Here is a 26850-nt window from a genome sequence, read left to right as displayed (position 1 = left end):
TTATTAATCGAGCAATGAACTCAAACAAAGTAATCGCTGTCTTTTGCGGCTGAAATCGAGCAATCTGCTCAAAAAATGCAATTGCCGTCTTTTGCAGCTGATGGGGCAGGAAGACCCAGTCCAAAACGTGCAAGGGATGGGACCATTCAACATTCCATCGGCCACTGATACCTGTAGGATGCAAATGAATCACAAGAAAACAATCTTTCAGATTCACAATGAGGATCAGCCAATCTGTGGGAAGCATGGTGGGCGATGGCACATCAGCTCGCACCATCCCCATGCTGTCCACCATGGCAGTAACTTTTCAGAGGTCTTGTAACAACCTCCATGTCCCAGACTTCTTTTCGATCCAGAAAACAGGGGCATTCCAGGGACTAGTAGAAAGTTCCAGATGATCCTGGCCCAACAGCTCCTGAACCAAGTCACGAAGGGCGATGAATTTGTCTTGAGGAAGGGTCCATTCCAGATGCCAAGCAGCAAGGGAGAGACTCGCAATGTCCCCTCCAAGGATAGACAGAGTAAAAGTGGTTTCAGGACAGTCTCTGGCCAGTACAACAGTCCAGTGAACATGAGGCAGCCCAGTAGCTTCAGAGCAGCCTCCTTCTCGCCACCGGCTCTTTGTCCTGTGAACAGAAGACTCAAGAACACAAAAACAATTCCAGTCCGTTCAGGGACAGTGACAGGGGCGGGTGGGTGTGGAAACTGAGCTTGCCCAGCAGATCTCCATCAGCTCTGAGGATTGGGAAGACACTTGTGTCCAAGTGCATTTCCACTTTGTGGTCCGCTGCCCATCTCCCAAGCCCGATAGAGGCTGGCCATTCACATGAACTGTGGCCTTACAAGCATTGGCCATGTGATTTGGCCTTCCACACCATCCACAGAGAAACAAAGGAGTGGTCCCCTTTTTCCCTTCCTTCCCTTTTTTCTCGCTGGCCTGATCATTTGCTTGTTTCTGCTTCCCACCCTGCTGCCCCTTCTAGGCTGTCTGCAGGGTGGTAGCCACAGCAGCCACCTTAGCCCCTGTGGTGCCCATTCTTGCACAGGCCTCAGCCATTTGCAAGAGTGAGGGATCACCCGGAAGGGCCTCAATGATCCTCCTGCACTCTGCATTACGGTTGCTCCTCACCAGATGCTTGAGCAACATCATTCTAGAAGTAAAATCATCCACCTGTCACTCAATTGAAGCTGTCAGCCTCTCTGCAAACCACAGGAAGAGTTAGTCTGTCCTCTGAACAATCGTGGCAAAAGACTGTTTCAGTGCAGACATCTCCATTGACTGTACCAATGCCGCCATGCCAACTTCCTGGCACTGCTCCAGTACCAAGGGCTCACAGGTGATCTGCCTATTAACATCAGCAAACTCACCTATACCCAGCAGCACGTCTGGCCTGACCCCATACCTAGGGTCGTCTTGACAAGCCATCTGATTCTGTGCTGCAGTCTTTTCAGCCAATTGAGACCATTTAGACTCAAATAGGTTGTATTCGACTGGCTGAAAGAGAACCTTGGCCAAACACCGAATGTCATAAGGAGGTAACACGTCTGTGTCTATCAGCCGGAGTACCTGCATCATCTCAGGAGACCCCAGAGTGTATTTACCAATCCTATCTCGGAGATCAATCAATGCTTGCCAAGACAAATGGGCATGTTTCTTGTGACCAGCTTCCCGAAGCACAGGGAAAGCTCGCAGACCGCCCGTCGAGGCATCATCATCCTCTGAATCACGTCCTGTAGACTCCACGGGGACAGAGGCAGGTGCCTGTCTCGCAGCACCTGCAGAGCTGGGGAATTCATCCCTGCCCTTCAGGGGGCGCCGTGCCGAACCACGGCCGCCCACTGCATCAGCCTTGGATCGGACATCCTCCCAAAACCGTGCGTGGTCCCGCGGCCGGACCGTCACCTGACACGGTGGCAGCGTCCAACGGCCAGCCGAAGACGACCCGGCATCCCGGGACCCCTTGCCGAGGGGGAACACCAGCCTATCGTCGGCTCTGTCGTCCCCTCCTTTAAAAGTGAACACCGCGGAGCTGTGAGCCACCTCTGTGTAATAGACTGGAGACACAAGTAAGGATTCGAATAGGAATTTATTAGATTACAGCAGGCAAGGCAAAGGCAAATACAGCGCTGGACGACAGGAGAGTCTCCGCTCTGCCAACTGCCGCACCGTGCAAAATTCCAGTCCACCTTTTTATCTCTTCTTTTTAGCTGACGTGTCCTTTCCTGTTGTACTTTGCGAGTGTGCGACCTGTTGCTAGGGGGTCTTTTTCTGCCTCCCGGTGGTCGTAGCGATGAAGGCGGGTAGTCATCCTTCGGTTGCCTTTTCCCTTATATGGCAGCTGTGCTCAGGTTTCTGAAACTTAAAACTAATTAAGCAAGTACAGAAAAAGGATTGAGCAAGAGCATGTTTGTGTATGGCTTTTCTATAGGCTTAGATAGTTACATAGTAACTTTCTGCTATTTGAGTTGCTTGACCTCTAGTGAACAAAAACAGCTTATGTTTATCACACTCTGCATCGGTGGCTGCGGCGGCGGGTGCAGCGCCGCCCCGGCTCAGCGCAGGAGGAGAGCGCGGCGCTGGGAGGGGCGTGTCTTGCGGCACCGCGGTGCTGCCAAGCGCCACTTTCAAGGACCCGGGTGATCCGAGGGGAGAAGCCATGGGGGAGGTGCCGTGAGCAAAGCAGCGAGGAGGGGGGCTTGCGGGGGATGACTGACTCGCTGAAGAGCCAGCCCGTACAGCTCGGAGGCCCACCGAGCCCCACCTCCCCAACGCATCTCTCGGCAGAGCCGCGGCTGCGGGAGGGGCTGCAGGAACCGCTCCTAGCATGGTTCCTCCGGCCACCTGGACCCCAATGGCAGACGGCCCCGATGCCCTCTGCGGGGCGGGTCTCTCGCTCTCCGGGGCCGCACCCTCCCGGGCGGACTTGGCTGGCCGCCCACAGCTGCGCCCGGAGCCGCGCGGGCACTGCCGCTCCCTGCCACGCGGGTCCGGGGCAGCTCCGTTTGGCACCCCAGGATGACGCGAGTCCGCGTCATCCTCCTCCACAGAATATCTGGTAGAAATGCCACAATGGGGACAGTCTGCTGTGACTACCCTACCTTCCCATTCCAAACGCGCTCTTGGCGCTTCCAGTGCTGGGAATGCACGGGGGGGGAAAGACCTCCCGCTGCTGCCGCCACGGCACCGGAGTCGGCGGCGCTGGTAGCGCCGGTCCCGCTGGGCTTCCGCAAGCCCTAAGATCCCCCGCACTCCAACGCCTGCGGGGTGCGGGTACGGGCGGGGTCCGGTCCGCGGGCCCCGTGCCCTCCTCAGCTGCTGGCATGAGGGAGGACAGGCTTTCCCCACTCCTGCGCCTACGTGGGGCGGGAATCGGTGTTCCCGCTGACCGTGCGTGCGGGAGGGGGCTAAATCCCCTCCGCTCCAGCGGCGCGCCCGCGGTGCGGGGACAGGAGAAAAGGCTCCACCATCTCCCCTGGCACCTAGCCCGAGAGACAGCATCAGGCTGGAGCCATCCTCTGAAACCCCAGAACTGGGAGGCTGCATACTGTGCTGCACCCCTTCCAGCCTTTTCCAGGTTGTTAGCAACCTCAAAAGCTCTGCACTCCAATCGGCAGAAAAAAACTGGAGCAGATGCTCACTCAAAAACCTCCACTCCGACGTGGAGAAAGCAGCCTGCATGCTGCAGAAAAAAACATGGGTTCTAGCATAATAAAACAATTCTTGGAAGTCCCCTCCAAAAACAGAGGCTCCCTCCCTCTCTAGGACCTCAAACCAAAGGTTCATCACGAGGGCATCATCCGAGGAAGAGGCAGAGGTCATCATCTCTTACCACTTATTAACTCAGTCACACAGCAGGCTGTAGTTCCATAGAGGGTAACCAGATGTCGCTGTTAGGGACACGAAAGAACAAAGCAGGCAGCAGAAAGGTCAGCAGGAAAGTTCTTTCTTTAATTTTCTGACTCCATTTTATATACACTTTGATCAGAAGGCAGAAGATTGGCTACACAGGTAGCCACCTCTTCGACCTCATTGGTGAACATCACCATCAATCATCTTTCTCCTCCCAGAGGAGAAATATGTAAACAAAATAGATAAGTTCTAGAAATATACATAGTTATCTTGAAGCTGCGTGAGAATAAAGTACAAACAATGAAAAGCAGGCAAACTTGGGGCGACATGAAAGTATTTTCAGTTGACTTTTTCCTCTACCAAAAGGAAATAACACTTGGATTTCTCAGTTTTCATGTGCCACCCATGAAAGTGATTGGGATAATTTACATTCACACTTATTTTGATAGGCAGGGAATAAATAAGTAGTGAATTAAACTTTTTCTCTCCACCATCTGTATCCAAAAGCAGGAGCATTAGGAGCATGGCAAATTATTCTGCTTTGGGATGCCATTATATTTCAATAGAAAGGTAAATGTATGGAAAATACCTGAAAACTGACCATAAGTTTGTGGATATATTAGGATTACAATGAACGTAAACTATTGAATTCCATTGAATTATTTATGAAGTTTTAGGACAAAAGATTTCTGTCATTCTGTTGACTGTGTTATAATTAGAATAACTCTGGCATCAGCTTCAAGTTGCACACAAACTAAAAATAAATAAGATCAATCATAAGATCATGATATTGAGTGAAAGAGAGAAAGTATGATGAGTTCCTAATATATGAAAAAAAACTCCCACAAAATTCAACTGCTCTGTTAAGAGTGTTGAAGGTGTTGGAATTTTTCACTGACACAATGGTACAGATTTCATAACATATTTAAATATTTTATGCTTCTTCCTTGTAAATCTAACATGGAATCATCAGTGACTATTCTGGTCAAATTTACACATTTGTCAGAGCCTGAGTTGCCTCCTTAGCTGAGCTGCTAACTGACTAAAAGCAGTCTGTAGTCTCAGATGCATCTGCAGCAGTGATCTTGTTTAATTTCATGGAGCTTAATCTGCACCTAGGGGTAGAATTTTTCCCCAGCACCTCAAGTAATAAGTATTCTGACACCTTTTTTTTTTAATGAAGTTTTTAAGTTTTAAGTTTAGAAACTAATCTCATTGAGAGTTTTTCTAATGCAAACCTCTGGCTTTGAGAATTGGAATGGATTTTTCATCCCTCTTAAGCAGTTATCAGTTTTCCTACAACCAGTCTCTGTTTTCCAGGATTACTTAGTGTCAGCAAATTTCCATTCTTTTGATTTGCTTTCCTAAGTAAACTTCTAGTAGAAATAAATTACTCTATAACTAATCCAGGTCGTATATTTTATCAGCATTCCTTCCATCATTTGTTTTCATTGCATTTATTTAAATCTTGCCTGTTAGAAATAATATAGTGATTTAAGAACCTACCCTGTGCAGCACTGCTTAAATATCTGTCAGCAACAAGATGGGACCCTTTTATGCTTCATTTTACCTGAGGTTGTTCCCTTAAAAAAAGAAAACGAAAAATAATTTGTGATATGCACCAGTGAACCAAACCTCAGCTCCTTTTTGCACCGTGCTATTGGTTATTGTTGTCCCATATTCTAAGAAATAGGAAGCGTGGAGACCTTCAGTGCGGGTGTTTTAGGAGTGGTTTTGTTTTTGGACCCCAGTGACAGCCCTGCAAGTTTGGCAGGGCCGTGTCATGAGTCCTGACTTAGGGGAACTCAATATTTTGTACACATAATGATCATCTGGTGACAAGGTGCTCAGAGCAACAAAAACAAACAAACATACAAACAAACAAAAACAAAACAAAAAACAAAAAAAAAAGAGAGAAGGGGAAAACAAAGAGAAGGAAAAGCAAAAGGCAGTAAAATCTTTTGCATGCCTGCTACTTTTATGGCTTAAAATATTTTTTCCTTCAATCAGTGCATCTAGAGAAACTTTTTTTGATGTAACAATCAATTTTTAACAAGGAAAAAGTCTGAACTCATAAATATTGTATGTATTAATTGTGAAGCTTAATGGAACACTGTTTCTGAACAACTCATTTACATAATTAAAATCTCCTTTGATCTGTGAGTAAATGATTTAATCTTAATGCTCATTAGGCTAAATGGGTCTTCAATTGTATCAAGATGCTATGGAAAATTCTCAGACCTTTAGAAAATATTTGTTAGGTTTTAGGTAAACAGAAACCTATCTGTGAACAGAAATCTTTTATCTCTGCAAAAGAATTTGACTCTAAAACAAATTCAGATTAAAGCTTATTTTTTTTTTTCTTTTAGCTGACTTATTGGTTTCAAGAGCAGTTCAATGAAATATGGGAGGGGGTTGCTCAATTTATATTCATTAACTACAAAAAGAATTTAATCCTTGAAAATAAAGCATGAAATGAAAAAAAAACTGTCATGTGCACCTCCAACTGAGGTATGAATTTTTGTAGCTGTAGATCACTTTGCTGCTATTTTCTTGTGGGTATTAATCAGAAATCCCTGTGGATATGGCAAATCTCAGGAACATCTGGGAAATTTGCACCAAGATTTTTCATCTTCTTTGGAATTCATGTAACAACAGCAACACCATGACTGTATTTATCTGCCAAAGGTTGCCACCTTTATGTGTTCATAGGATCCTTTCTTCCAGTCTTTTCCCTCTCAAATGTTGAGTACAAAACCTCTTACCCAATACAAGGTGCTGCAGATCTCCCTTGGATTTTAAGGCACTTGTGTGACAAACCGATTTCCCTATATCCTGATTCTAACAAAGAAAGCTGAGAAATTTGGCATCAGTGTCACAATACTCACTTTTTTCCTCAAAAACTCTAAACCAAATAATTTATTTTGAAAATACTCCTTTTTCATTATCCCATCTGTAATTTTTTTAAAGCCACTTCTCATCCCCACAGGGGAGCTTTTTCTTTTTTTTTAAAAGGTAAGAATTTTAATTAGCTCAGGTGGTGCAATAAACACAAACATCTGTGTCCCTTTATTAAAGGCTGTTCTTAGACCCTTCCCTCTCTCAAGAACAAATGTATGGCACAATAATCCTCCAGAGTCACCTTGCTGAGAACTCCAGTGCGTGGTGTCCACAGGCCCTGTCAGGCTATGTCACACCAGCCAGTATCTCATGGAATATTTGGATAAGCATATCCAGCATTCAGCCACTCCTGCCCTGTCCTCAGGGACACTCCTGGCAATCTGCAGTTTAGGGACATCTTGAGCCAGAAGGTTGTATCCATATTCAATTCCTCTTGAAACTGTTCTCTTCCATGCAGTAATCCATAGCAGACATATTAATGGTGCTATTACACAGCTGCAAAGGCAGTTGGGATGAAACACACTTGTGTACACTGACAAAATAGTCAGTGTTCAAATACTGAAAAGGAATATTTCGTACTTCTTTAATATTTTCTATGTAGTTTGTTTTATTTTCATCTTGTAGGGTTTGAGCTGCTGTTTTGTTTACTAAAAATTTTTTTAAAAAAATTAAAAATTGTTAGTATTTTATTTGGAAGTCCCATTTTCAACATCAGTCTAACATTAGAATTGCCTTTTTCTGAAGGTCACCTTATAGCAAGGTGAAACTTTGGGTTTATAATACTAATTCAGTCTTTAACAAAAAAGCAAAATCTGTCTTGCCGTTAACGTTCAGGTAATTGAACTGTTATTGTTACTGAGCTGATTTCAATGTTTATTTGGGATTTTTTTTCTGCTGAAATTCTTGATTTACTATATTTTTATTCTATAAAATGTGATATATCATTTTATCCAGTTTTATCTCATTAAAATTCTTTCATATTTGTCAAAAATACTGACTATAATTACCCATGACTTAGTGGAACTTCAGCTTATGTAAATAATTAAAGCTTGGGTTTTTTGACTGAAGTTGTTGGGTATTTTTTAATCAAAACAACAAAAAAATATCCATGCGCTATCAATTTCAGCTGAAGGAAACAGGTTTTTGGCTGTGCTGAGTGTTGAGAATTTACATAGCAAAGTGCAAACACCCATGAAAACATGCCTCTGTCCTCTGAAGGATTGGTGTAATATATGTGCAAACAGAGTATGAAACATGGATTTGGCATGGCTGGCCTTGGCATGGCTCTGAGGATCTGTAACATTTTTAGAATTGCCTGAGGGATTTGGGCTCCTGAAGAACTCAGTGTAGAAAAGAGCACCAGTGCTCTGCGTTGATGGTCTGCAACACTCACTGCTGCTTTTGCATCTGACAGAACCCAATGCATATTTTAGCTATTACTCGCTTTTAAATTTGAAACAGACAAAGAATTTTAATGTGGAAAATCGATGTGAAAAGGGGGATTTTTTTATCTTTCATGTTCTTGTAGCTTGAATAAGCATTTCCTCTCTCGCTCTTTATAACTACTGATAATAATGTGAACAAACTGCCCAAACATCTCTTAAATTATTGTGAGGACTGCAGGGTGGATTTCTCATTTCAGCAACATCAATACAAAAATAACCACAAAACAGAGATGAAGTTCACTTATCCTGAGTTACTGCCTAGGATTTACTGACATGGCTTTATAATAAGATAATATAAATAAGCATCCAACTTTGGGAACAAAACTAAAGAATTTGAACTCTGTTTGACTGATAAAGTTTGGGGGAAAAAAGTCAGAAAAAGGCTTTTCGGCAGTAGTCTCACCAGTTCTTAATTGCTGTGCAAATAAGTGGTGTGCAATGATTTTAGAATTGTTTTTGTTGCTCAGAACATTTTGCAATAAGACATCTGGGGTGGTGACATGTTTTTGAATAAGACATCAGTTTGGATGCCTCTCCATAGATGTGTGTGTTGTGCAATCCCCGCTTCAGATGCCAAGGTACAAAGCATTTCCCATAAAACCAGACTAATATTATTGCTATAAAAATGTTACAGAATTAACACAGAGACATTACAATCAGCCTATTAAAACATTAACCTCATGGACTTGGGTCATAGAGAGACAATTCTGGAGTGATTTGCGCTGAAATCTCATGGGCAAATTGAAACATGCTTGTAGCAATGGGACTGACTATTAGGAGGTCAGACAGGACAAACAACACATCTCAACTGATGCAGTTTCCATGTCGAATTCCGTTTATTCTCTGCCCACGGCGAGTTATATAGGTTAACTACATAGTTTACAATTACAGGCCATACAAAGAATGCAAACAAACCTTATTTATCTAAATCTTAAGGTTGCTAAAGTGTCAGAACTACAATTCTACATTTAGAAATCCATTACTTCCCAGAACACCTTAATATGAACTGTGAATTTTCTACTGTGCCACAACTGTGAATTTCTAACTGTGTCACTGCAGCCTGCAGGCCCTGTAGGCCTGGGAGGTCCAGAAGCTCTGCAGGCCAAAAGGCCCAGTCTGGAATTGCTCACCCTCAATCAATCCAAATATAAATCATGTCTTCACTCTCTAAGAACTCTAAGAAATCCCAACACATGCTTAAAATCTTAAATAAGTGCATAGTAAATGATGAGTTTTAGTAATGCTGTATTAATACAGTATCAGTGAGCTCTAGCAATTTTTTTTTCAAAACACATTATTTTCTTCAGTCTCAATGAAAAATTGTCCATGACTTAAAATTTAAGGCACTTTGTAAAAATATTCTAAGTGAAGTTCCATTTAATGCACACTGCAGAGAGGGAATTCATGGAGCACAGATTAAAGAAAGGTGTGTTTCAAATATATATTAATGTATTTTCAGCTTAATTATGTTGATCTAAAGTCACCTTGATATTTGTAAAGAATTTTAAGTATTTTCACTATTTTGTTGTTTTTCACTTACCTAAATTTCTTGAGCAACCCTACTACATGATGGATGATTGTCAGCATAATAACTTGCATTATTGAAAATTATAAGCATTCATGTTGTTTCTGTACATCAGTGGCTGGATTTACTTTAAAAGAGCAAACTAGAAATTTTTATTTCTGAACCATTGTTGACCAAGCTATAGAGTTATAAGCAGTTTAAAAAATTATTTTATAAAATTATTATTGTTCATTCAGTAAAGGAAAAGACAACTGGAGAAAATTGGCCCAACCTGCAAAATTTCTGCATTTATAGAGAAAGGGATATAAAGAAAGGGGAAATATGATTGGATATAAAAGAATAGGTAGAAGTTAAGAAACTGAGATCTAAAAGTCAGAGTGCCTTGTCTGTGAAATTTGGGATCAAAGACTTTATTTGCCAAATTAGAATGATTCTGTTGTGGTTTTAATTTGGTTTCCCGGCCAACGCACCATTTATGTTGTGGTTTTACATTTGCTAAATTTTGTTTATCAACTGCAAGATAGGACTTTGGGAGAAAACGGTAAAACAGGCACAACTTAAAAGAAAAATTAGATAGATTTTAATAATATGCATGAAAGAAAAAGAGAAAAAGAAAAAAAAACTGAGACATTCAAACACTTTCCTCCCCCCTTAAACCGTTTATTTTTTTCATTCACTACAGAGAGAAAACTATGATTTTCAGTCAGTTGCTACTATTTAAACACGATTTTACATCTTTTTGGGAGAGGAGCCTCTCTAGGGTTATGGAGAACATGCCACAAGAAAACGTCTGGTGGCTTTTAAGGCCACAGATCTGCAACCGCCCAGAATTTTTGCAGATTCTGTGCAGTCCCACCCATATAACAGTTTCCCAAGCTGTTTATGGGTTTCCGCATGTTTGGGGTATCGTTTTAAGAATGCTTTTCTAGCACAAAACAGGGATTCTTTTCTATCTCTAAAATTGCCTCTATCTCAAAAGAAATAGAGAGATCTTTTTTTTTTTTTTTTTTTTTTTTTTTCAGGAGCCAGGGACATATTTTAATTAAAATTTGGAGAGCAGCTCCAAATCACAAAATAAATAATGAGTGATAATTTTCATAATTTTCCATAAATGAATGGTAGGCTTCAGGAACATACTTAAAGATAATTAGACATTTGCAAGACTTTTAGCAAAACTAAATTACCTGAACACTTTTAGCTAGCCATGGATGTTGTTTAAGAGATGAAGATCTAGTGAATAATAATCTAGGGGTGATATAATTATTAAAATAATAATAATAATAATAAAATAATAGTATTAATGAGAAGAAGAAGAAGAAATAAGAAAAATAAGAAGAAGGAAGAAGAAGAAAAAGAAAAAAAAGAAGAAAGAAGAAAGAAAAATAAGAAAGAAGAAGAAAAGAAGAAGAAGAAGAAGAAAAAGAAGAAGGAAGAAGAAGAAGAAAAAAGAAGAAGAAGAAGATTGTCACCTCCTTGAGAGGGACAGGGATGAGTGATGCAGGTGACACTGACATTTCCTTCCTCAGGAAAAATAACCTAATATTTAAATCAGAATGTGGGTGAGACTTTACAGCAGTTTCACTCTGCTCCCAGGATTCCTGCCTGCTCCAAACTAAACTCTGTCAGCCACATTGTGCCTTTTTTGGCTCCTCTTAATGATTAAATAGGACTTCATTATAATGGCTAATCTTTAAGTTAATTCAGTTCAATACTTATCATTTTACTTAAATCAGAAAAAGGAGCAAAGGGGAAGAACATAAATATTTTAGTAGGCATAGAGTACAGAAATTTCACAAATAAATGACCCATAGGAACAGAACAAATCCCTACAGACCATATCCTGTTCTACAGCCTTACAATTTAAATAATTGACTAAAAGAGCATTCCTAAAATAAAAGAAGCTTGCTTAGAGGAGTTTAGAAGCAGAGCCTGAATAATTTCAAAAAATTGACTAGAAGATATTTAATCTACAAAGAAAATTTCTATTCAGTCAGGTTTCACAGACACATTGAATTGTAGTCTAGGTTTATAGAGTAAGTTTGTACAAATTAATAGAATACAAGACATATTTCTTTTAACTATGAAATATTTTATTGTTAGGCTCAGCATGGGAGAAAATTTATATCAAATATGTGTTGAATTTTTTAAAGAACTTCTTTAAGACTGAGAAAGTTGTCTCGTCTAAAGTAAAAATATTTTGTCACTTGGACATCTCCCGATTCTGCTTAGGAAAATCATTTCTACAGGAAACCAGGAAGGCTACAGCTTTCTTTTTAATTCTTATTAGCGAGTGGAGATTCACTTCTTTTGTAGTTGTCAAGTGATTAAAAGAAATTCATTACTATTTACTTTGATTCACAGGAGCCTTTATATGATAAAAAATTAAACACTTCAAAATAGAAACTTTGAAGCTTTCACTTGTGACAAAGGTATCAATAGAAGTTCTGTAGGAAATTTGAATTTTTTGAAAAAATTAAGGGTTTGGGTATCAGGCTATAATTCTTTCTTTTTAATGTTTTATCCTCAAAAGAACAGAATGAAACAAGAACTACCTGTGCAAAACAAAAAAACATACCATTCCCTATTCATCCTTAACAAAGCAGACCTGGGAAATTTTGGCAGGGAGCTTTAAAAGCCCACAGCTTACCTCTGTGGGGAAACAGAGCTGTCTAATTGCTTGGGAGGAAAGATCTGTGCAGTTTGTTCCTGGGAAATCTGTTTGAAAAGCAAAGTACATTGGAACCACGGTGAATTTTCCTGGACTTCACAATTCGAGACTGTTTGCATTATCAAAGGTATTTAGCTACAGGGAATAATACACTGGAAATTTAGTGCAGCACTCCAAATACTGATGAGATTGGTATAAATTCTCACTGCTCTGTAGCATTTTTCACCTCCTAGTAAGAGTCTGTTAGAAAGGAGGAATCATTTGTTCTCTTAGTTTTTGTAAAGAGAGTTCAGTTCCTGAAGGAATGTCTTAAAAGTTTTAGGTTGGAAAAGACCTCCAAAAGCATCGAGTCCAGTGGTTGATCTTGTATTGATCTGAAGGTTTTGCACTGATCACTGAGCTGAGTTGAGCTGAGCTGAGCTGAGCCCACTTCAGGCCGAGCCCTGGCGTGTTCATCCCACCACTATCTGTGGGTCCAGGTTTCTTCTTCACCACAAAAATCTCGAGAACAAGCCCCAAACCCAGGAGTAGTCTACAGGGTGGGGAGGGGTTAGGAGGCCTTCTCTACCTCTGTGTTTATTAAGTCTTTCCATCCATGTTATTACTCCAGTAGAAAGCACAGCCTCTTTTTAGTTCTGTGAGGTCACATGAAAAAGAAAAATCAGCTTCACAGGTGCATGTTATTAGACACACAAAGCACTTGTTAACAGAAAATATGAGATGGCTCACATTTATCAAAATTATCCCTGGCGTTTCCTTTTGCTCAGCTGAAAACAACATTTTAAGCTCCCAGAGCAACATGTAATTTGTGAGGGGGTAAAAAAGTCCTAAACCACAACCACAGTAGTTTTTTTCTAAAGGACACCCAGAGGAATATGTGGTGAATAAGTTTTGTTTGTGGTAAAGATCAGAATTGTACAAAGAGTCACATTTTTATACATGTTTATTACAATTAAGTGGATTTAAAAAATTTCTATCTATATTTCTAATATACTGACAACTAGGGACTCCCATACATCTGAAAACATGAAAATCATAATCCTGACTGTCCTGAAAAGTGATGTTCTGTTATTGACAGAATAGACATTGTGCCACAGGCAAGGCAAACACAAAGGTGGCCATTATTCTCTCATCTATGGTTTCAGCCTCATGGCAAAAGGGGCTGCTTTTAGGGATGAACAATCCCACTCTGGTCAATTAGAGGTCCCTGTAATAAAACTGCAAATAGAATTGTGCTTTAGCCACAGTTTTAGGGATTGTTTTGTCTGTTAATTATTTACTTGAAAACTGCCTGAAAGACACTTTTTTCCTCCCTCGAGACTGCTATTGTGATGCTAATAAGTACCTGTGTGTACTTTGTGTGTTAATTAAATGTTGTCACTACAAAATTTAACTTGGATAGCTAATTCTCAAGATTGTGTATCAATAAATAAAATATGGCACCTAAAACAAAAGCAGTTTTGCTTGCAGAGAAAGAGAGAAGACGAGCTTTAAAAAGAAGTCATTTAGTAATTGCATGATGTATTAAGGCTAATAAATCTGCTTAATTGTCACATTTGCCTTAAATTAATAATTTATATCAACATATGGTGCAGGCAGATATGAATATTTTTATGTTGCGATAATCCTGGAAAGTGGCACTTTGAACACTTTAAAAACCAATTAATTGCAAGTCCTGTCTGTTTTTACACATTTGTGGTAGTAACTGAATAAACAAAGGTGAGAAAATTTCACAGAAACTGGTAGGAAGGACAGAGCTTAAACCCATTAAACCCTCTCAGTATATTCATTGTGCTAATAAGATGAGTTAATAACATGCCACGCTGTGTTTGCTGCTGTGGCAGGTCATCAACACAAGCTCCTCACCTGGAGTACTTTACCACCCCTGGGTTTGCTGCTTCCTGGTGCTCTGTGAGCTGGAGGAGTGAGGAAAGCTGCTCCATCTGACACCAAAGTGTGATTTGGGACTGGCTGAATTCACTGCTGTCCCTCTGTGCCTCTGTTACACCTGAACCTCTGCAGTCTCCTCCCCACCCCGTGCTCTCACCACAAACATGCTGCAGAGATTCACTTTTTTTTTTTGGTTGTGTTGTTTTTTTTTTTTTAATATGTTTATATATAATTTAACATAAAGTAAGTTCAATGATTCAAAAATAGTAATTCGTTTATCACAGGTTCACTGGAAAAACCTGTTTTGAGTGATTTGTAGGTTGCTTTTTTCCCTTGGTGCTGGCCTAGGGAAGCTCATGGCTCCTCTGCTAACGGCCTGACTCTTCTGCTGTTCCCATCCTCCTCCACCTCACTTTACATCTTAATGGTGTACATCTGTTACTGGACAGATTGCACAAGATGAACATAAGGCACTCTTTTCCAGGGTCAGCTAAATTGCCAAGCTAGGTCCACTTAGGATATTGAAATGTATGTTCAAACTTCCAGAAATTCTACTAATGACAGATATCTCTGTCATATTATGCTGTATAATAATTATACTTATCCAGGCCTGTGTGAGGTCAGAGTAAAACCATTGTTTCAGCGTCAGCTATATGTGGATGTGAGTAAGGAGTAACTGTAATAATAAAGGGTTTCTTGTGATATCAAAAATGGAGATTTTTAAATTTTCATATTCAAACTTAGTTTGTTTAGAACTGCTCATGTGAAGTTTGGGAAATTTAGAATCAGTAGTTTTGGGGTTTACATGTCTTGAAATGTTATTTCCAAACGCTCTGGCCATCTTTCAGGAGTCAGCAGATGTTAACAATTAGGAAATGATAAAAAGAAACTGGGGACCCTCTTGGCCCACTGTTCTTTGTGTACACGTTTCCTAAGATTTTTATTTTTTTGTTTAACTGTGGGATGAGTGCAGAGTAACTGAGATATTAATTTTGAAGAATTAAGGACTTTAGTTAAACTAGATATGGCTGACATAGACTTCCCTTTACATTTTGAAGAATAAAGGACTTTAGTTAAACTAGACATTGCTGACGTAGACTTCCCTTTTACTAACTAGATATTGCTGAGGTAAACGTCCCTTTTTTAACATAAGCCGGATTTAAGGAACTGATAAATCAGGAGACCTGTCAACTTACTCAATAGACTCCAAGAACACAATGTGATCATAAATCAGATAGTCTTGAGAAAACAGGATCCAGGTGTCACCAACACTAAAAGGTTAAAAAGGCAAAGCGAGGAAGACCCATCTTACTTCATCATTTTGAGACCCCACCCCATAAAAAGGACCACCGACCCATTTCAAAGAACAAACTACGCATGCTTAATTGCTTTTTGGCTAATTACCATACGAAGCGGGGAATGGGCTGGACCAGAGTCATGAATATGCATTTGTGTTTTGGGTATTCAACACTTTTGGACATAAAAAGACCCTGTGATCATCTGTAAATTGCGCGTGTGTATTTGGGAGCTATCCCTCACGCTGCCCGGCGTCGTAATAAACATACATTTTCTAACTTCAAATTGTTAGTCTTTGTCCGTCATAGTTGGATATTGGTATTAGATCAATATCCATTTTTTTTAACAAATCATAACAAGGCATTGATTTGTCTCGGTTCTGCACTGTGGAGTCGGACAAGGAACTGTCTCAACACATGGCTTTCAAATGAGTTGATTGTAGACATATTGTCTGTCAGTCAAAACGACAATATTGTAATTAGAGCAGGCCCTGTCTTTCCATACGTGCTTCAGATGGCAATGAAATAATCTCAGGAGTGAGCTATGGGGATGCTACAGCGTGAATCAAAGCTTATACCCTGCTCTACTACAAATTTTAACTAATTCACAGTTGGAATTACTGAAAAAAATCATATTTTATCCTGTCATTCTTGTAGAGTCTTTATATTTTTGAAAGCTGGTGTGTAATATTACACAGGTGTAAACCTTCTCAGTAACTATAGATCAAATTAATGTGTTGGAAAACCCTGAGAAGCTCAAGGAAGTTCTCTCTTGTTGCAGTATATTTTTATGTTAAATAGGTTGTTTTGCTGTCCCCTATAATTAATAACTTAGTCCTAAATTGTACCCCCCTCCCTTCTTTATACAGTTAGTATTATCTAGATTGCATTCACCTATGTATCTGTCAATCCTTCCCTAACTCTGCCTTTTCTTCCAGACTGTTCCCTATCAATCTCCCAATCTTCGATGCCTTATTAGTTGTTTAGATTGTTATGCTTCTTTATTGGTTTCAGTATTGTAATTCCCGCCTTGATCCCCTCTCCCTATTGGATCCTTACCCTGAACCTGGCCCCCAGAAGAGTCCCTTAAAACCCACTGTCCTGCCCTGAGAGAGGGGCAGACTTACTAAGACTTTTTGCTTTCATTTTCTCTTTTAGTTAGACATTTTGCTTTCACTTTTCGATAGGGGATTTAGGTCCTAGCCTCTGATATGTCTTCAAGTTAGTTGCATTTTATGTTATGCTTTTATAAAAAACGAATCTTGGAGCTGCAAGCTAGGCCCATCTTGCATCTTTTACACTGATCTGCTGGTGGGTGCCTGGGACACACAGGGCCCTGGGAGAACGTGTCGCACCCCCATAAAAAAGAGTACCGTGACACTCTCTATTTCTCCTGAATCCTGTGACTGACTCAGTTGGTCACTCTACTTGAAATGGGATTTGGTAGTGAAGAGCTGATTTTTATACTACAGTTAATATACTAGAAGTGCATAGGATAAAGCTCACACAGGTCTGTTCCAAACATGGAGAGGAGGGATATTCAGAATCATTGATGGAGTACAATAAATATGTAAGAAAAGAAAAAGGTATTGTTTCGATGTGCCAGGAAAAAAAGCAAACTTTGGGGAAGGGAGAAAATTCTGCTGTCATAAAACAAAGCTCCCTGGTTACAGACATTGCCTGTTTTATTCACTGATATGTCACAAAAAGCAGATTTACTTCCAGATTCTGCCTGATTCTGGGTCCTGTGACAAGGGAGATGGAAGGAAGATATTTAATTTAAATAAGGTTATCTTGTTTAAATAATTGGTAATAGATAAATAGGAATAATAGAAAGTAGGGTCAAAACAGCAGCATGGCACTGGTACAGCTGATGCTGGTGATGTCCTTGTTGGTCTGCATAAAACTTACAGAAAAATGAATGTTTACTGGATATTTTATTCACCTGGAGGGGAGCCAAGGAGCTCCAGAAAAAATATACAAGATAAAAGGAAACCCTTGAGAATGTAAAAAAAATAATTAAAAGAAAAGAGAGGGGACACAGAAGGAGAATTGAGTTACTCCCAGAGTTACTCCCAGAGTTACTCCCAGTTCACCCTGGGCACTTACTGGGATATTGTAACTTCTTTGGTTCTGTGAGGAGCCCGAATTCATGTCATGGACACAGTCAGTGGAAGTGCTGATGAGTCAGACTTCTGATTTTGTGATTTACAAGGAAGTAATTTGAAAAGTACTGCCATATGGGATGATGCTTGATTTGTAATTCTATAAGTTAACAATTCAGTCTCCTGCAAATCCTGAGTCTGTCAGGGATTTCTCAAGTGATGTGCAGCATAGAAAATGTCCCCTTTTATTTTTCTATTTGAGTTATTTTATACAATCAGCCCTGGGTTTACTGGCAGAGGACATTAAAGAGCAGGGCAGTACAAAGGAGGGAAAAGCTGGTTCATTCTCTGCCAGCACAGCCATTCCCAGAGTTTTTTCCCCAATACAACTCCATCCACTCCTGAAAGCCAAAGTAATATGAATACTTTTTTTTTCAATCCCTGTGTAAATTTTATTCTTCAATACTACCACATTCTGCATCTCTACCTTTGTCATTGAGGAGTTCAACCCTAATTTAATGCCTCTATAATATAATCCCTTTTTCTCTGTGGCTCCTATGGTAGGGCACGGCTAGGGCAAGGTCTCTATCAATCATGGCAAGGGAAAGGAAATTTTGTTTTCCCCATAGATAAGTGAATTATTTTCAAAAAGGTTTTTAGGCATTCAATACTGTAAATTTTTCTGATATTTTTAAAAACAGACCGCTTGAAAACCTCTTGGTTTATTTTAATACACTTATTATAGTTAAGATAATTGACCTGGAAATCCAACTTCTCGTAGCTCTTTTTCTAGATGAGAAAGAATACTAAGCCATTTTTAGTCATTCATTTTGCATGAATAGGGATTCTTTAGCCTTGCACTTATAAAATATGTCATCTCTAATACTCTAAAAGTATATTTGATATCAGAAAATAAAACTGTGACTATGCCAGCATGTAGTGGTGGCAAAGCAAGTGGTGGATGGTGATGAGCAAATCTCCATCCCAGCCAAGCCTAAGCTTCCATGTTTGAAGTGTACAGATATCTGTCTGCATGCTTGATTTAGCTATCTAAAAATGTGATTTTGCACTACAGAATGAAACCCTGTCTCCCCAGCCTGGCTCAGTGTGTCCACGTCCACAGCAAAAAACAGCTGCTGCAGAATTTCCCATTAACTTCCCATCCCTGTGGTAATTGACTCTTGTCCTGATTGTTCCAGCCTCGTGCAGGACTAGCTTTCTGTGCCTGTTCAAGCTGCCTCCTTTGCTGCTTTGCCAGGATTAGCCCCTGGAAAATTCCCTACAGGCACAGTGGGAGGAGGTCAGGGATGGGGCAGATGCTGACAACAGCCACAGCTCTTGCAAGGGATTTTCCCAACCCTTTTCATGCTGCCAAATGAGACACTGTAATTCTCTTTCTCTCTGATACACCTTAGAAGGCTGCCCAATAACTCTGCTTGTTTTTTCTTTTTCCTTCCATTTTTTTTTTTCAATTTGATCATCATTGATTTGTTTTCTTGTTTCTCATGGATCTTGAAATTACCACTGGCAATGCCAGTGCAGTGCAGGAAATCTCTCATGCACACCTTGGTGGTACAACTCCATTGCTACCTTGAGACAGCACTGGTTAGTTGATTAATAATGCTGAGGGTAGAAATTGTGGGGGGAGATCCTTGCCAATTATTTAAAAGAAGTCAGATTTCCATCATCAATTATGTCATTAAAATATTTGTGTTTTCTGTCCTAAATTCATAGTTGGCTTAAGAGCTGCTGGCTTACCTGATATCACTTTTTTCATTGCATCTTATCCATTAATACTTGTACTTGCTGGAAATTCAGAGCTTCTTCTCAATCTCAGCACAGAAATCATGCTTCAATTTCAAAGTGGACAAGAATTAAACTATTTTTAAAGTGTCTTTTTCCCTGCACAACTGTTTTTTCCAGCTCTCTCCAATTGGGATTTATGTGATGGTTTTAGACATAACAGCTTGAGTTGCCTCCCTTGAAAGTTCTGAAAATGTGCACAGATCCTAATCAAAATAAATTAGCACGGCTCTGCCTTCTGTTATCAGTTATTTCAACTATATGAAACAATCTGGTTTTGTTTCACTATAAAATAAGATGGTGTGCAAGTTTACAATACATATCTCTTCCAGACATAAGCGGGAATACCTGTTGAAGGGCCCTGTGAGTAAAGACAGCCTGTTAAGAATCTTTTTTTTTATGCATGAGAAGCACATCCATATAGTCACTGTGTTTGCAGAAACGTGTGGGACTGGTTTGGAATGCAGAACAACATTTCTGCACTCTGACACAGCCTTTTCCTTATTTATTTATATATTTTTGCTGGGGGTGAAAGGTTGAAGTGGTGATACCACATCATTATAATCCATGGGAATTCTGACAATAATTCAAAGGATTCGGGATAAAGCTTACACTGGAAAAAACACCAGTGGAAAAATAGGAGCTAAGAAGTGTCTGCATGGCTACCCTGGTATTGTCTGTCCCTTTTCCTTACAGAAGTCTTGGGAAAAGAGGTTGCTGCCAATATTATTAATCTATCTTGTGCTGGCATTTAGCTATCTGGATGCCTCTGACACTTGATGGGGTCTGGAACAAACTCTTTTCTTTGTAATAGAATTTTTATGTCTCTGACTAGCCAAGGAAAGAAAGAATGATTTTTATGAGCACGGAGTAAATATAAACCAGAGCTTTTATTCTTTCCCAAACATTATTTTGCTTTTATTTTTGCTTTATAGCTAAAGGATGTCAGCAGCTCAGAGCACATTTTTCCATTGACATTATTCACTCCAATGTCTGAAATCTCTGGTTCTGTCTGTGCCACACATTTGCTACTCCATGAGGTGAAGTGTCACTGCCCACCAACTGAACACATGAAGTATAAGTGAAGTTGCACTTTCTTGAGATACCCCAGGATGCAAAACACACTGCCACCAGGACGTGGGAGCAGGGGGAAGACTTTCATTTACTCCTCATTTTTCATCCCTACGTGGAGTTCAGCACCAGGGAAGCACCCTGAAGGCTTCCCAGTAACTGCACTTCTGGGAGAGGGATGGACAAATGCCTCCAGATAAGGTGAAAACACAGGTCCTGTCTTGTTGGAGTATTTAAACTTCAGGTGAGAAAAGAGGTATGAGTATGTTTGGCACAAGATTCTGGAAATTAGACCAGGCGAGTGCAAGGAAAACACTCACATTCTCTCTCCTGCATCATCTGCTTTGTCCTCATAAGAAACGGCACATCTCCCTTCATTAAAAGATTGTTTTAAAGCAAAAGATTAAGTATTAATGGAGAATAATATTAGTATAGAAAATCTATCTATTAAACTCAGCAGTCTATGTTACAAGGTTTTCTACCTGAGCTCTGTTTGTAAATGAGTGCACAGAAGGATCTTTGAGTTTATTTTCTTCCTACTCCATTTATTTTTATACCGGGCCCCAGTGGAGGCACCTGGAGTATTACAGTTAAAGGCAGCCACAAAAATTTGATTATGTTTAACAAACCATTGCTATGCAGTAACAAGGTAAATTGGGTCCATAGAAATAATCTTCCTAGCATTTAGGAAATCTGTTGATAGAGCAAAACACAAAAGAATAATATGCAAGGTCTATAATTTTGATGTTTTATAGTAGCTGAGGTATGTGAATAAATAAATTATCTACTGAGACATCAAAGAAAGGCATTTGTGAGTGCACAGTGGCTTGGGAAAGAGGAAAGTGATTAGTGGAGTGCCACAGGAGATCAGTAAGCCAATGGTCTGGAATAAAGAAAAGACCATACAGCCAAGGGATAGCACACACTTTGGTTCCTGTGTTGGGAGGGAGTGGCAGGCCATAAAAAACAATAGGTCACACAGCCAAATTCAGAAAGATTTATCCAACATTCAGATGGATAAGAAGCTATCAATTTAGTTGAGTTGATGTAAATTTCAGGGAAAGACTAAGGAAAAGAAGGGAAATAACGCATGAAAAGACTGCAGGAGGGTGTTGCTTCACTGGGCAGTATGGGTTAAGGGAAATATTTGAAATATTTTTAGTGATTTTGAATGCTTATGATTTGGTTTATTTCACTTTTTCAGTGAGGAAGACATTTGGTTTAAATTCCATATATTTAAAAGCTTTTGTAAAAACTAGATTGAAATGTTTTCCTAAAATCCAGTATCTTCAACTTTCAAACTGATTACTAGAGGGAAGGTCCTGGGAGTGGTTCTGCCACCTGTTGTCTCACACAAACCCTGGGACCATGGAAATAAGAACATGTTACAGATGAGGTCAGAAGGAAGGAATGGCTCTAAAGGGTATGTGTGATGGAAAATACTGGAATATGGATAATTTTAGAGGAGATTTCAGTTCATTGACTAAAACCTGAAAATTAATCCCATTTTTACTCATTTCAGTATTCCCCTGTTCTGTTTACCAAAGGCGCCCTGATTCCCTCACCCCTAAGGTCCGGCCCTGGCTAGCTGTGGACCTCGGGGGGGGAATCTGAGCTAGGACAAAGATAAAAGACAGAAGGCACTCTTATTCCTCGTGGGAAATAGTCCCACAGGTTTAATGTAGAACTTACTCCTCCAACTCCAGGAGGAAAAAGAGCGGGACCCCTCGTGCAGGGAATTTTAAGCCCTAGGGAGGAGGGGAGGGGGTCTGTTGACCAAAGGGGATGGACCCAGGGGGAGAGGAGATACAGGGGGTATCAAGTGAAAGAGATGCAAAGATACATGGGAAAGTATAACTAAAAGCACCCAGTGCAAATGAACTATTTAGTTCAATACAACACAAAGGGATTAAGGAGGTTCCAGAACCTGAAGCGTGTTTACTTTTACTTGAATGTTAGCAGAAATGGCAATTACCAAAAGAGCACAAATGTCTCTGCAGCAATTGTTCCAATTAAATAACAGAGCCATCATTAGAGAATCATTAAACTGAACTTGCAACATTTCTTCATTGAAATAACATCATCTACAAGCTACCGCTGGGATATTTTGGCTTTAAGCTATGGAAGAGTTTATTATAACTGAAATTTAATTTAAAAAATAAGCTCTAAGCCAAGTACCCTAATAAAAAACTATCATACTATTTAAGGAGATAAAATTAAACTAAACACTGCCTGAAATAAGGACAATTTCTACTGAAATGTCTTCCTGAAAATTGAGGAATCTCAGTAGTTATTGTATGGCTTTCCATTTTTTAATGTTTTTCCTCAAAAACTTCACTTCTAGTTTAGAAAGAGGTATTTGTCTTGGGTAGCTCATGGGTAGTGGATGATCTGCTCTTATTAAGCTTTTGCCACCACAGAGTCACTTTCTGTCATTTACTCTGCCTTTAATTTTTTTCTAATACATCTAACATTTGCACAATTTGTTCAAAACACTTGATTCAACACAGGTATTTTTTTTATTCACAAGCTTGAGGTGTATATTGATGCCTGGAAAGATTTCAGCCTGATCCTCATCATAAGGAAATTCAAACCCAAAAATGAATCACATGTTTTGGAGGCTATTGGAAATTTGACCATGATAATTACTGCTTATTCAGTTGTGCTAATTCTTTTTTAAATCAGCATGAAAAAAATACCTTAATTATTAACATAATTAATGTTTTAGGAAATGAGAAAATTATTAGCTCAGAGTTGGTTTATGTTGCATGTCTCTCATAGTGAAAAAACAGGAATCCACAGAACTGAATGTGAGCAAATGCAGTTGCCATGAGTTGTGAGTTCCAGAGCCAGTGCTCAAAGCTCCACAATTTACCTGCTGAGTGCTACTGAATACTGACAGGTGAGGAAGTGCCTCCCACTGTAACTTCCAATGTCAGGATGAGTCATTTCATCTTTGTCCAAATAATGGTGTGTTTTGTTTTAGGTGATACCTGGCTTCTGAGGCAAATAAATGCCTTTCCTGGTGGATGGATGTGAGGACGTGTATTCCCTTTGTGTTATGTGGTATTATCAAAGAAAACCAGAAAAGTGTGTATTTTCCAAAGAGACGTATAAAGGTTTGTAATTGTTTTCATCTTTTTTTATATTTCTGCTTCATCTTTTGAGCACTATGAACTGTGATGGTCTTCTTTCAGCAAAGGTTGAAAGGATCTGTTTAATTTTTAAAGTGTTTTATTTCCTATTGGAGCAGGGAATCAAATAGGGCTGTTATGGAATGTTTTTCCTGGTGGCATTCATTGCCTTTGAGCTCCCCATGAGACGAGTGGGCTTGAGGAGTGAAGAATCCTAAAATACAGGTCCTAGTCCTGTATGACTGAAGGCAGAGAACCCTGATTACCCTGATTATGTGTGGATTCAATAGGGATCTCCTGGAGGAGGAACATTAAAGCCATGGAGTGTCTCTGAAACTCGTCGTGTCTTAAAAATACAATTTTGTCAGGTCCTTCCTGACTTGACCAACATCCGGCATCTTTAATATCTGCCTTTTCAAAGACATTTACTCCAAGTTCACTCCTGTGCCTTTGGGAGTAGGAAACAACCTTTGCATGTTTCTGGCCATTTTAGGTCCTCACTAAAATTCCAAGCACTTGTGCCATCTTGGAGAGCAAGGAATCCATGGCCAGTTTGAGAAGGTGACCTTGGTTTTCTTTTTGACATGTTCCTCTTATGCTTTTGTCCTATATTTCCCATTTAAGATGGGGAATAAAAAAGCTGTCTACCTGGAGGCACAGATTCTCTTAAGAGTGTGACAGTGCAGGACAGACACTAAAATATAGAAGTTCTTTGTGAGAGAAATGTTCTGAGCTTTAAAAATCTGAATACGTCTTCATAATGGACTGTCCAAGAAAGTATATAAAAGTGGCAGGATTTTGCTGCAATTTCTTTAAGTTTTCTATGTTTGCCTTTGTTATCTGAGTTACTTGAAGTGTTACATATGTGAGTAACACCACCAATATAATCTGACCCACTTGTTCCAATCATGATTGTGTTTGCCAATTTTCCTAGGTCAGATTTGGCTCAGTTTTATATGTACAATGTGTTTTGGTTTAATTTGCTATAATCTGTAACTTGCAGATGAATATTTTAATTTTTCCTTGGGAAATGAAGCAGGAGAGTGGATGCTGACAATTAAAACCTGTGGGCTAAAGCCATGCAGTACCAGGGTGCTCATGTTATCTGGCAAGGGACTTGTGCTGCCTTTCAATGGCAGCTTAGGAGATGTTGGGCAAAACAGAGGAGTCAGTGATTTACAGGAAAATCCCAACAATTTGCATGCCCTGCTTTCAAATCCAGTGTGTGATATCTGGAACTTTGGCTTTTCGCTATTCACAGCCCCCAGATACAAACTGAAATAAGATTTCAAGGTGTGAAAACTGAGTATGGTTTGAAGTCAATTAGCAGCTGTGTTCTCTGTTGGTTTTTCTACTTCCTTTTAACCTGTTCTAAATCACAATTTGTGTACTCTGAGGCCAGCACTGCTCAGAGCACTCTTTTAGACATCTTTATTAGCTGGGAAATGCTATCAGTTGTGTTTTTCTCTAAAACATCCAGCACTCTCTACTCAGATTTCTCACTGGCAATGAGATCTACATGCTCTGCAGTGTTGCAACACCAGAGCTTGGTCAAACAGTTGTTTTGTAAGATCACAAGAACAGTGGAAAATTAAATGTTTATTACAGACTGAGGCAATAGTATTATTCATATTGCAGTAGGATGAGGCAATGTGGTCTTCTGATTCTGATGAAGACTTATGGAGTCTAAAAATAACTCATCCCCAGCGCTGAAAAAGATGTGAAAATATACAGTCTATCCCTTAAATCCACAGCATTAAGTTAAATTAATAGAAGAACTTGTAGAGTGCATGGTTGAACCCATGAGAGATATAGTGTGATAGTGTATATTTGCCTAAAAGCTTGCTCTGACAGCAAAAACAATGTACCACAGTATGTTTCTTTCTTATCTAATGGAAAGAATAACACACAGAGTCTCAGTTCTTGTAATGAAAACCCCCACATTAATTTTAGTTTTTGATGTGTCATTGTAATTCAAGAGATGTTTTTAATCTCAGGATTGCTAGGGTGCAATAAACCATTTAAAAAGTATTTGGCAAAGATCCCTGTGCTTAGCAACAGCTCCTTTCATTTAAAACTGTTTTTTTGAACCAAGCTATTCAAAGCTTTGTTCCACTAATTAAAATAAAGTATCTTACTTCAAACAAGTATTTCAGAGAACATAATCAAGAGGAGACCATTCAAATACAATGCACAGAAAACATAAAAGGTAGCAGCATGAAAAACTCCAATATTTTGTGTATGTTTCCTTGTTTTTCATTAAGAAAAACTGTATAAAAATATACTCACAACCTTATTTCTTTGTGCTATTATGGGATAGTTAATATTACATTTCTTACCATGTTCTAAAATTCATTGCTATATTTAAAGTAAAATGAGCTGTGCAGTATTTTAGTGAATAAAATACTGCATTAGTGAAGTATTTTCTAGTCATCTAGGTGACATAAGGCAGCAAGAGAGGAGCTAAATACAGAATAATATCTATTGTTTTGCTGTTGGCTTTGTCCTCTTCTGTGAACTAGTGTCGATTCATGGCACAGTGTCACCATGGAAGCTCTTTCCAACAAGATAGACTTACTCAGCTTCATTGTGTAACTTCATGTGACCGCTCGGTGCATTCCCTGGCTAGCTCAAGCACCGAGTTTGCAGTAGTGGTATGATTCAGTGTCCTGGAACACATCCTTGGACCAGTAGGTTCTTGCCTTGGCAGCAGCGTGAACAGTGCGAGAAATAAAGGAATGGAACTTTGGTAGGAGACTTCAACTGGGTTTTATTAAATCCACATGACTTCTTTCCATCCAGGAGTCAGCCAGCCTAAGCCCAACTGGACTCACAGGTTTTCACCCTAAATATGGGGGTGGGGAAGTGGGGAGGATACAGCTTGGAACCAATCCAGAATGGGAAGGGAGTGACTCTGAACCTAAATGACAACCCATAGAACAAATCAAGGAACAAAGGGGGGGAGGGGGGGAGGAGATCCGGGACCTTACCAATCACTCGACTTCCCCACTAGAACCTTCTGGACATTAGGGCGAGGCTGTGGAGTGATGGACAAGACCCTTAATTATGATTGACATTGGACAATCACTGGGGTAGACCAAAAGGGGTTTTATATGGGGGTACAGGGAGAAACCATTGTGAAACAGTATAAAACAAACAGATG

Source organism: Sylvia atricapilla, chromosome W (assembly GCF_009819655.1).
Source record: "Sylvia atricapilla isolate bSylAtr1 chromosome W, bSylAtr1.pri, whole genome shotgun sequence".
Lineage (NCBI taxonomy): Eukaryota > Metazoa > Chordata > Aves > Passeriformes > Sylviidae > Sylvia > Sylvia atricapilla.
Note: the sequence above shows the minus strand (reverse complement) of the source record.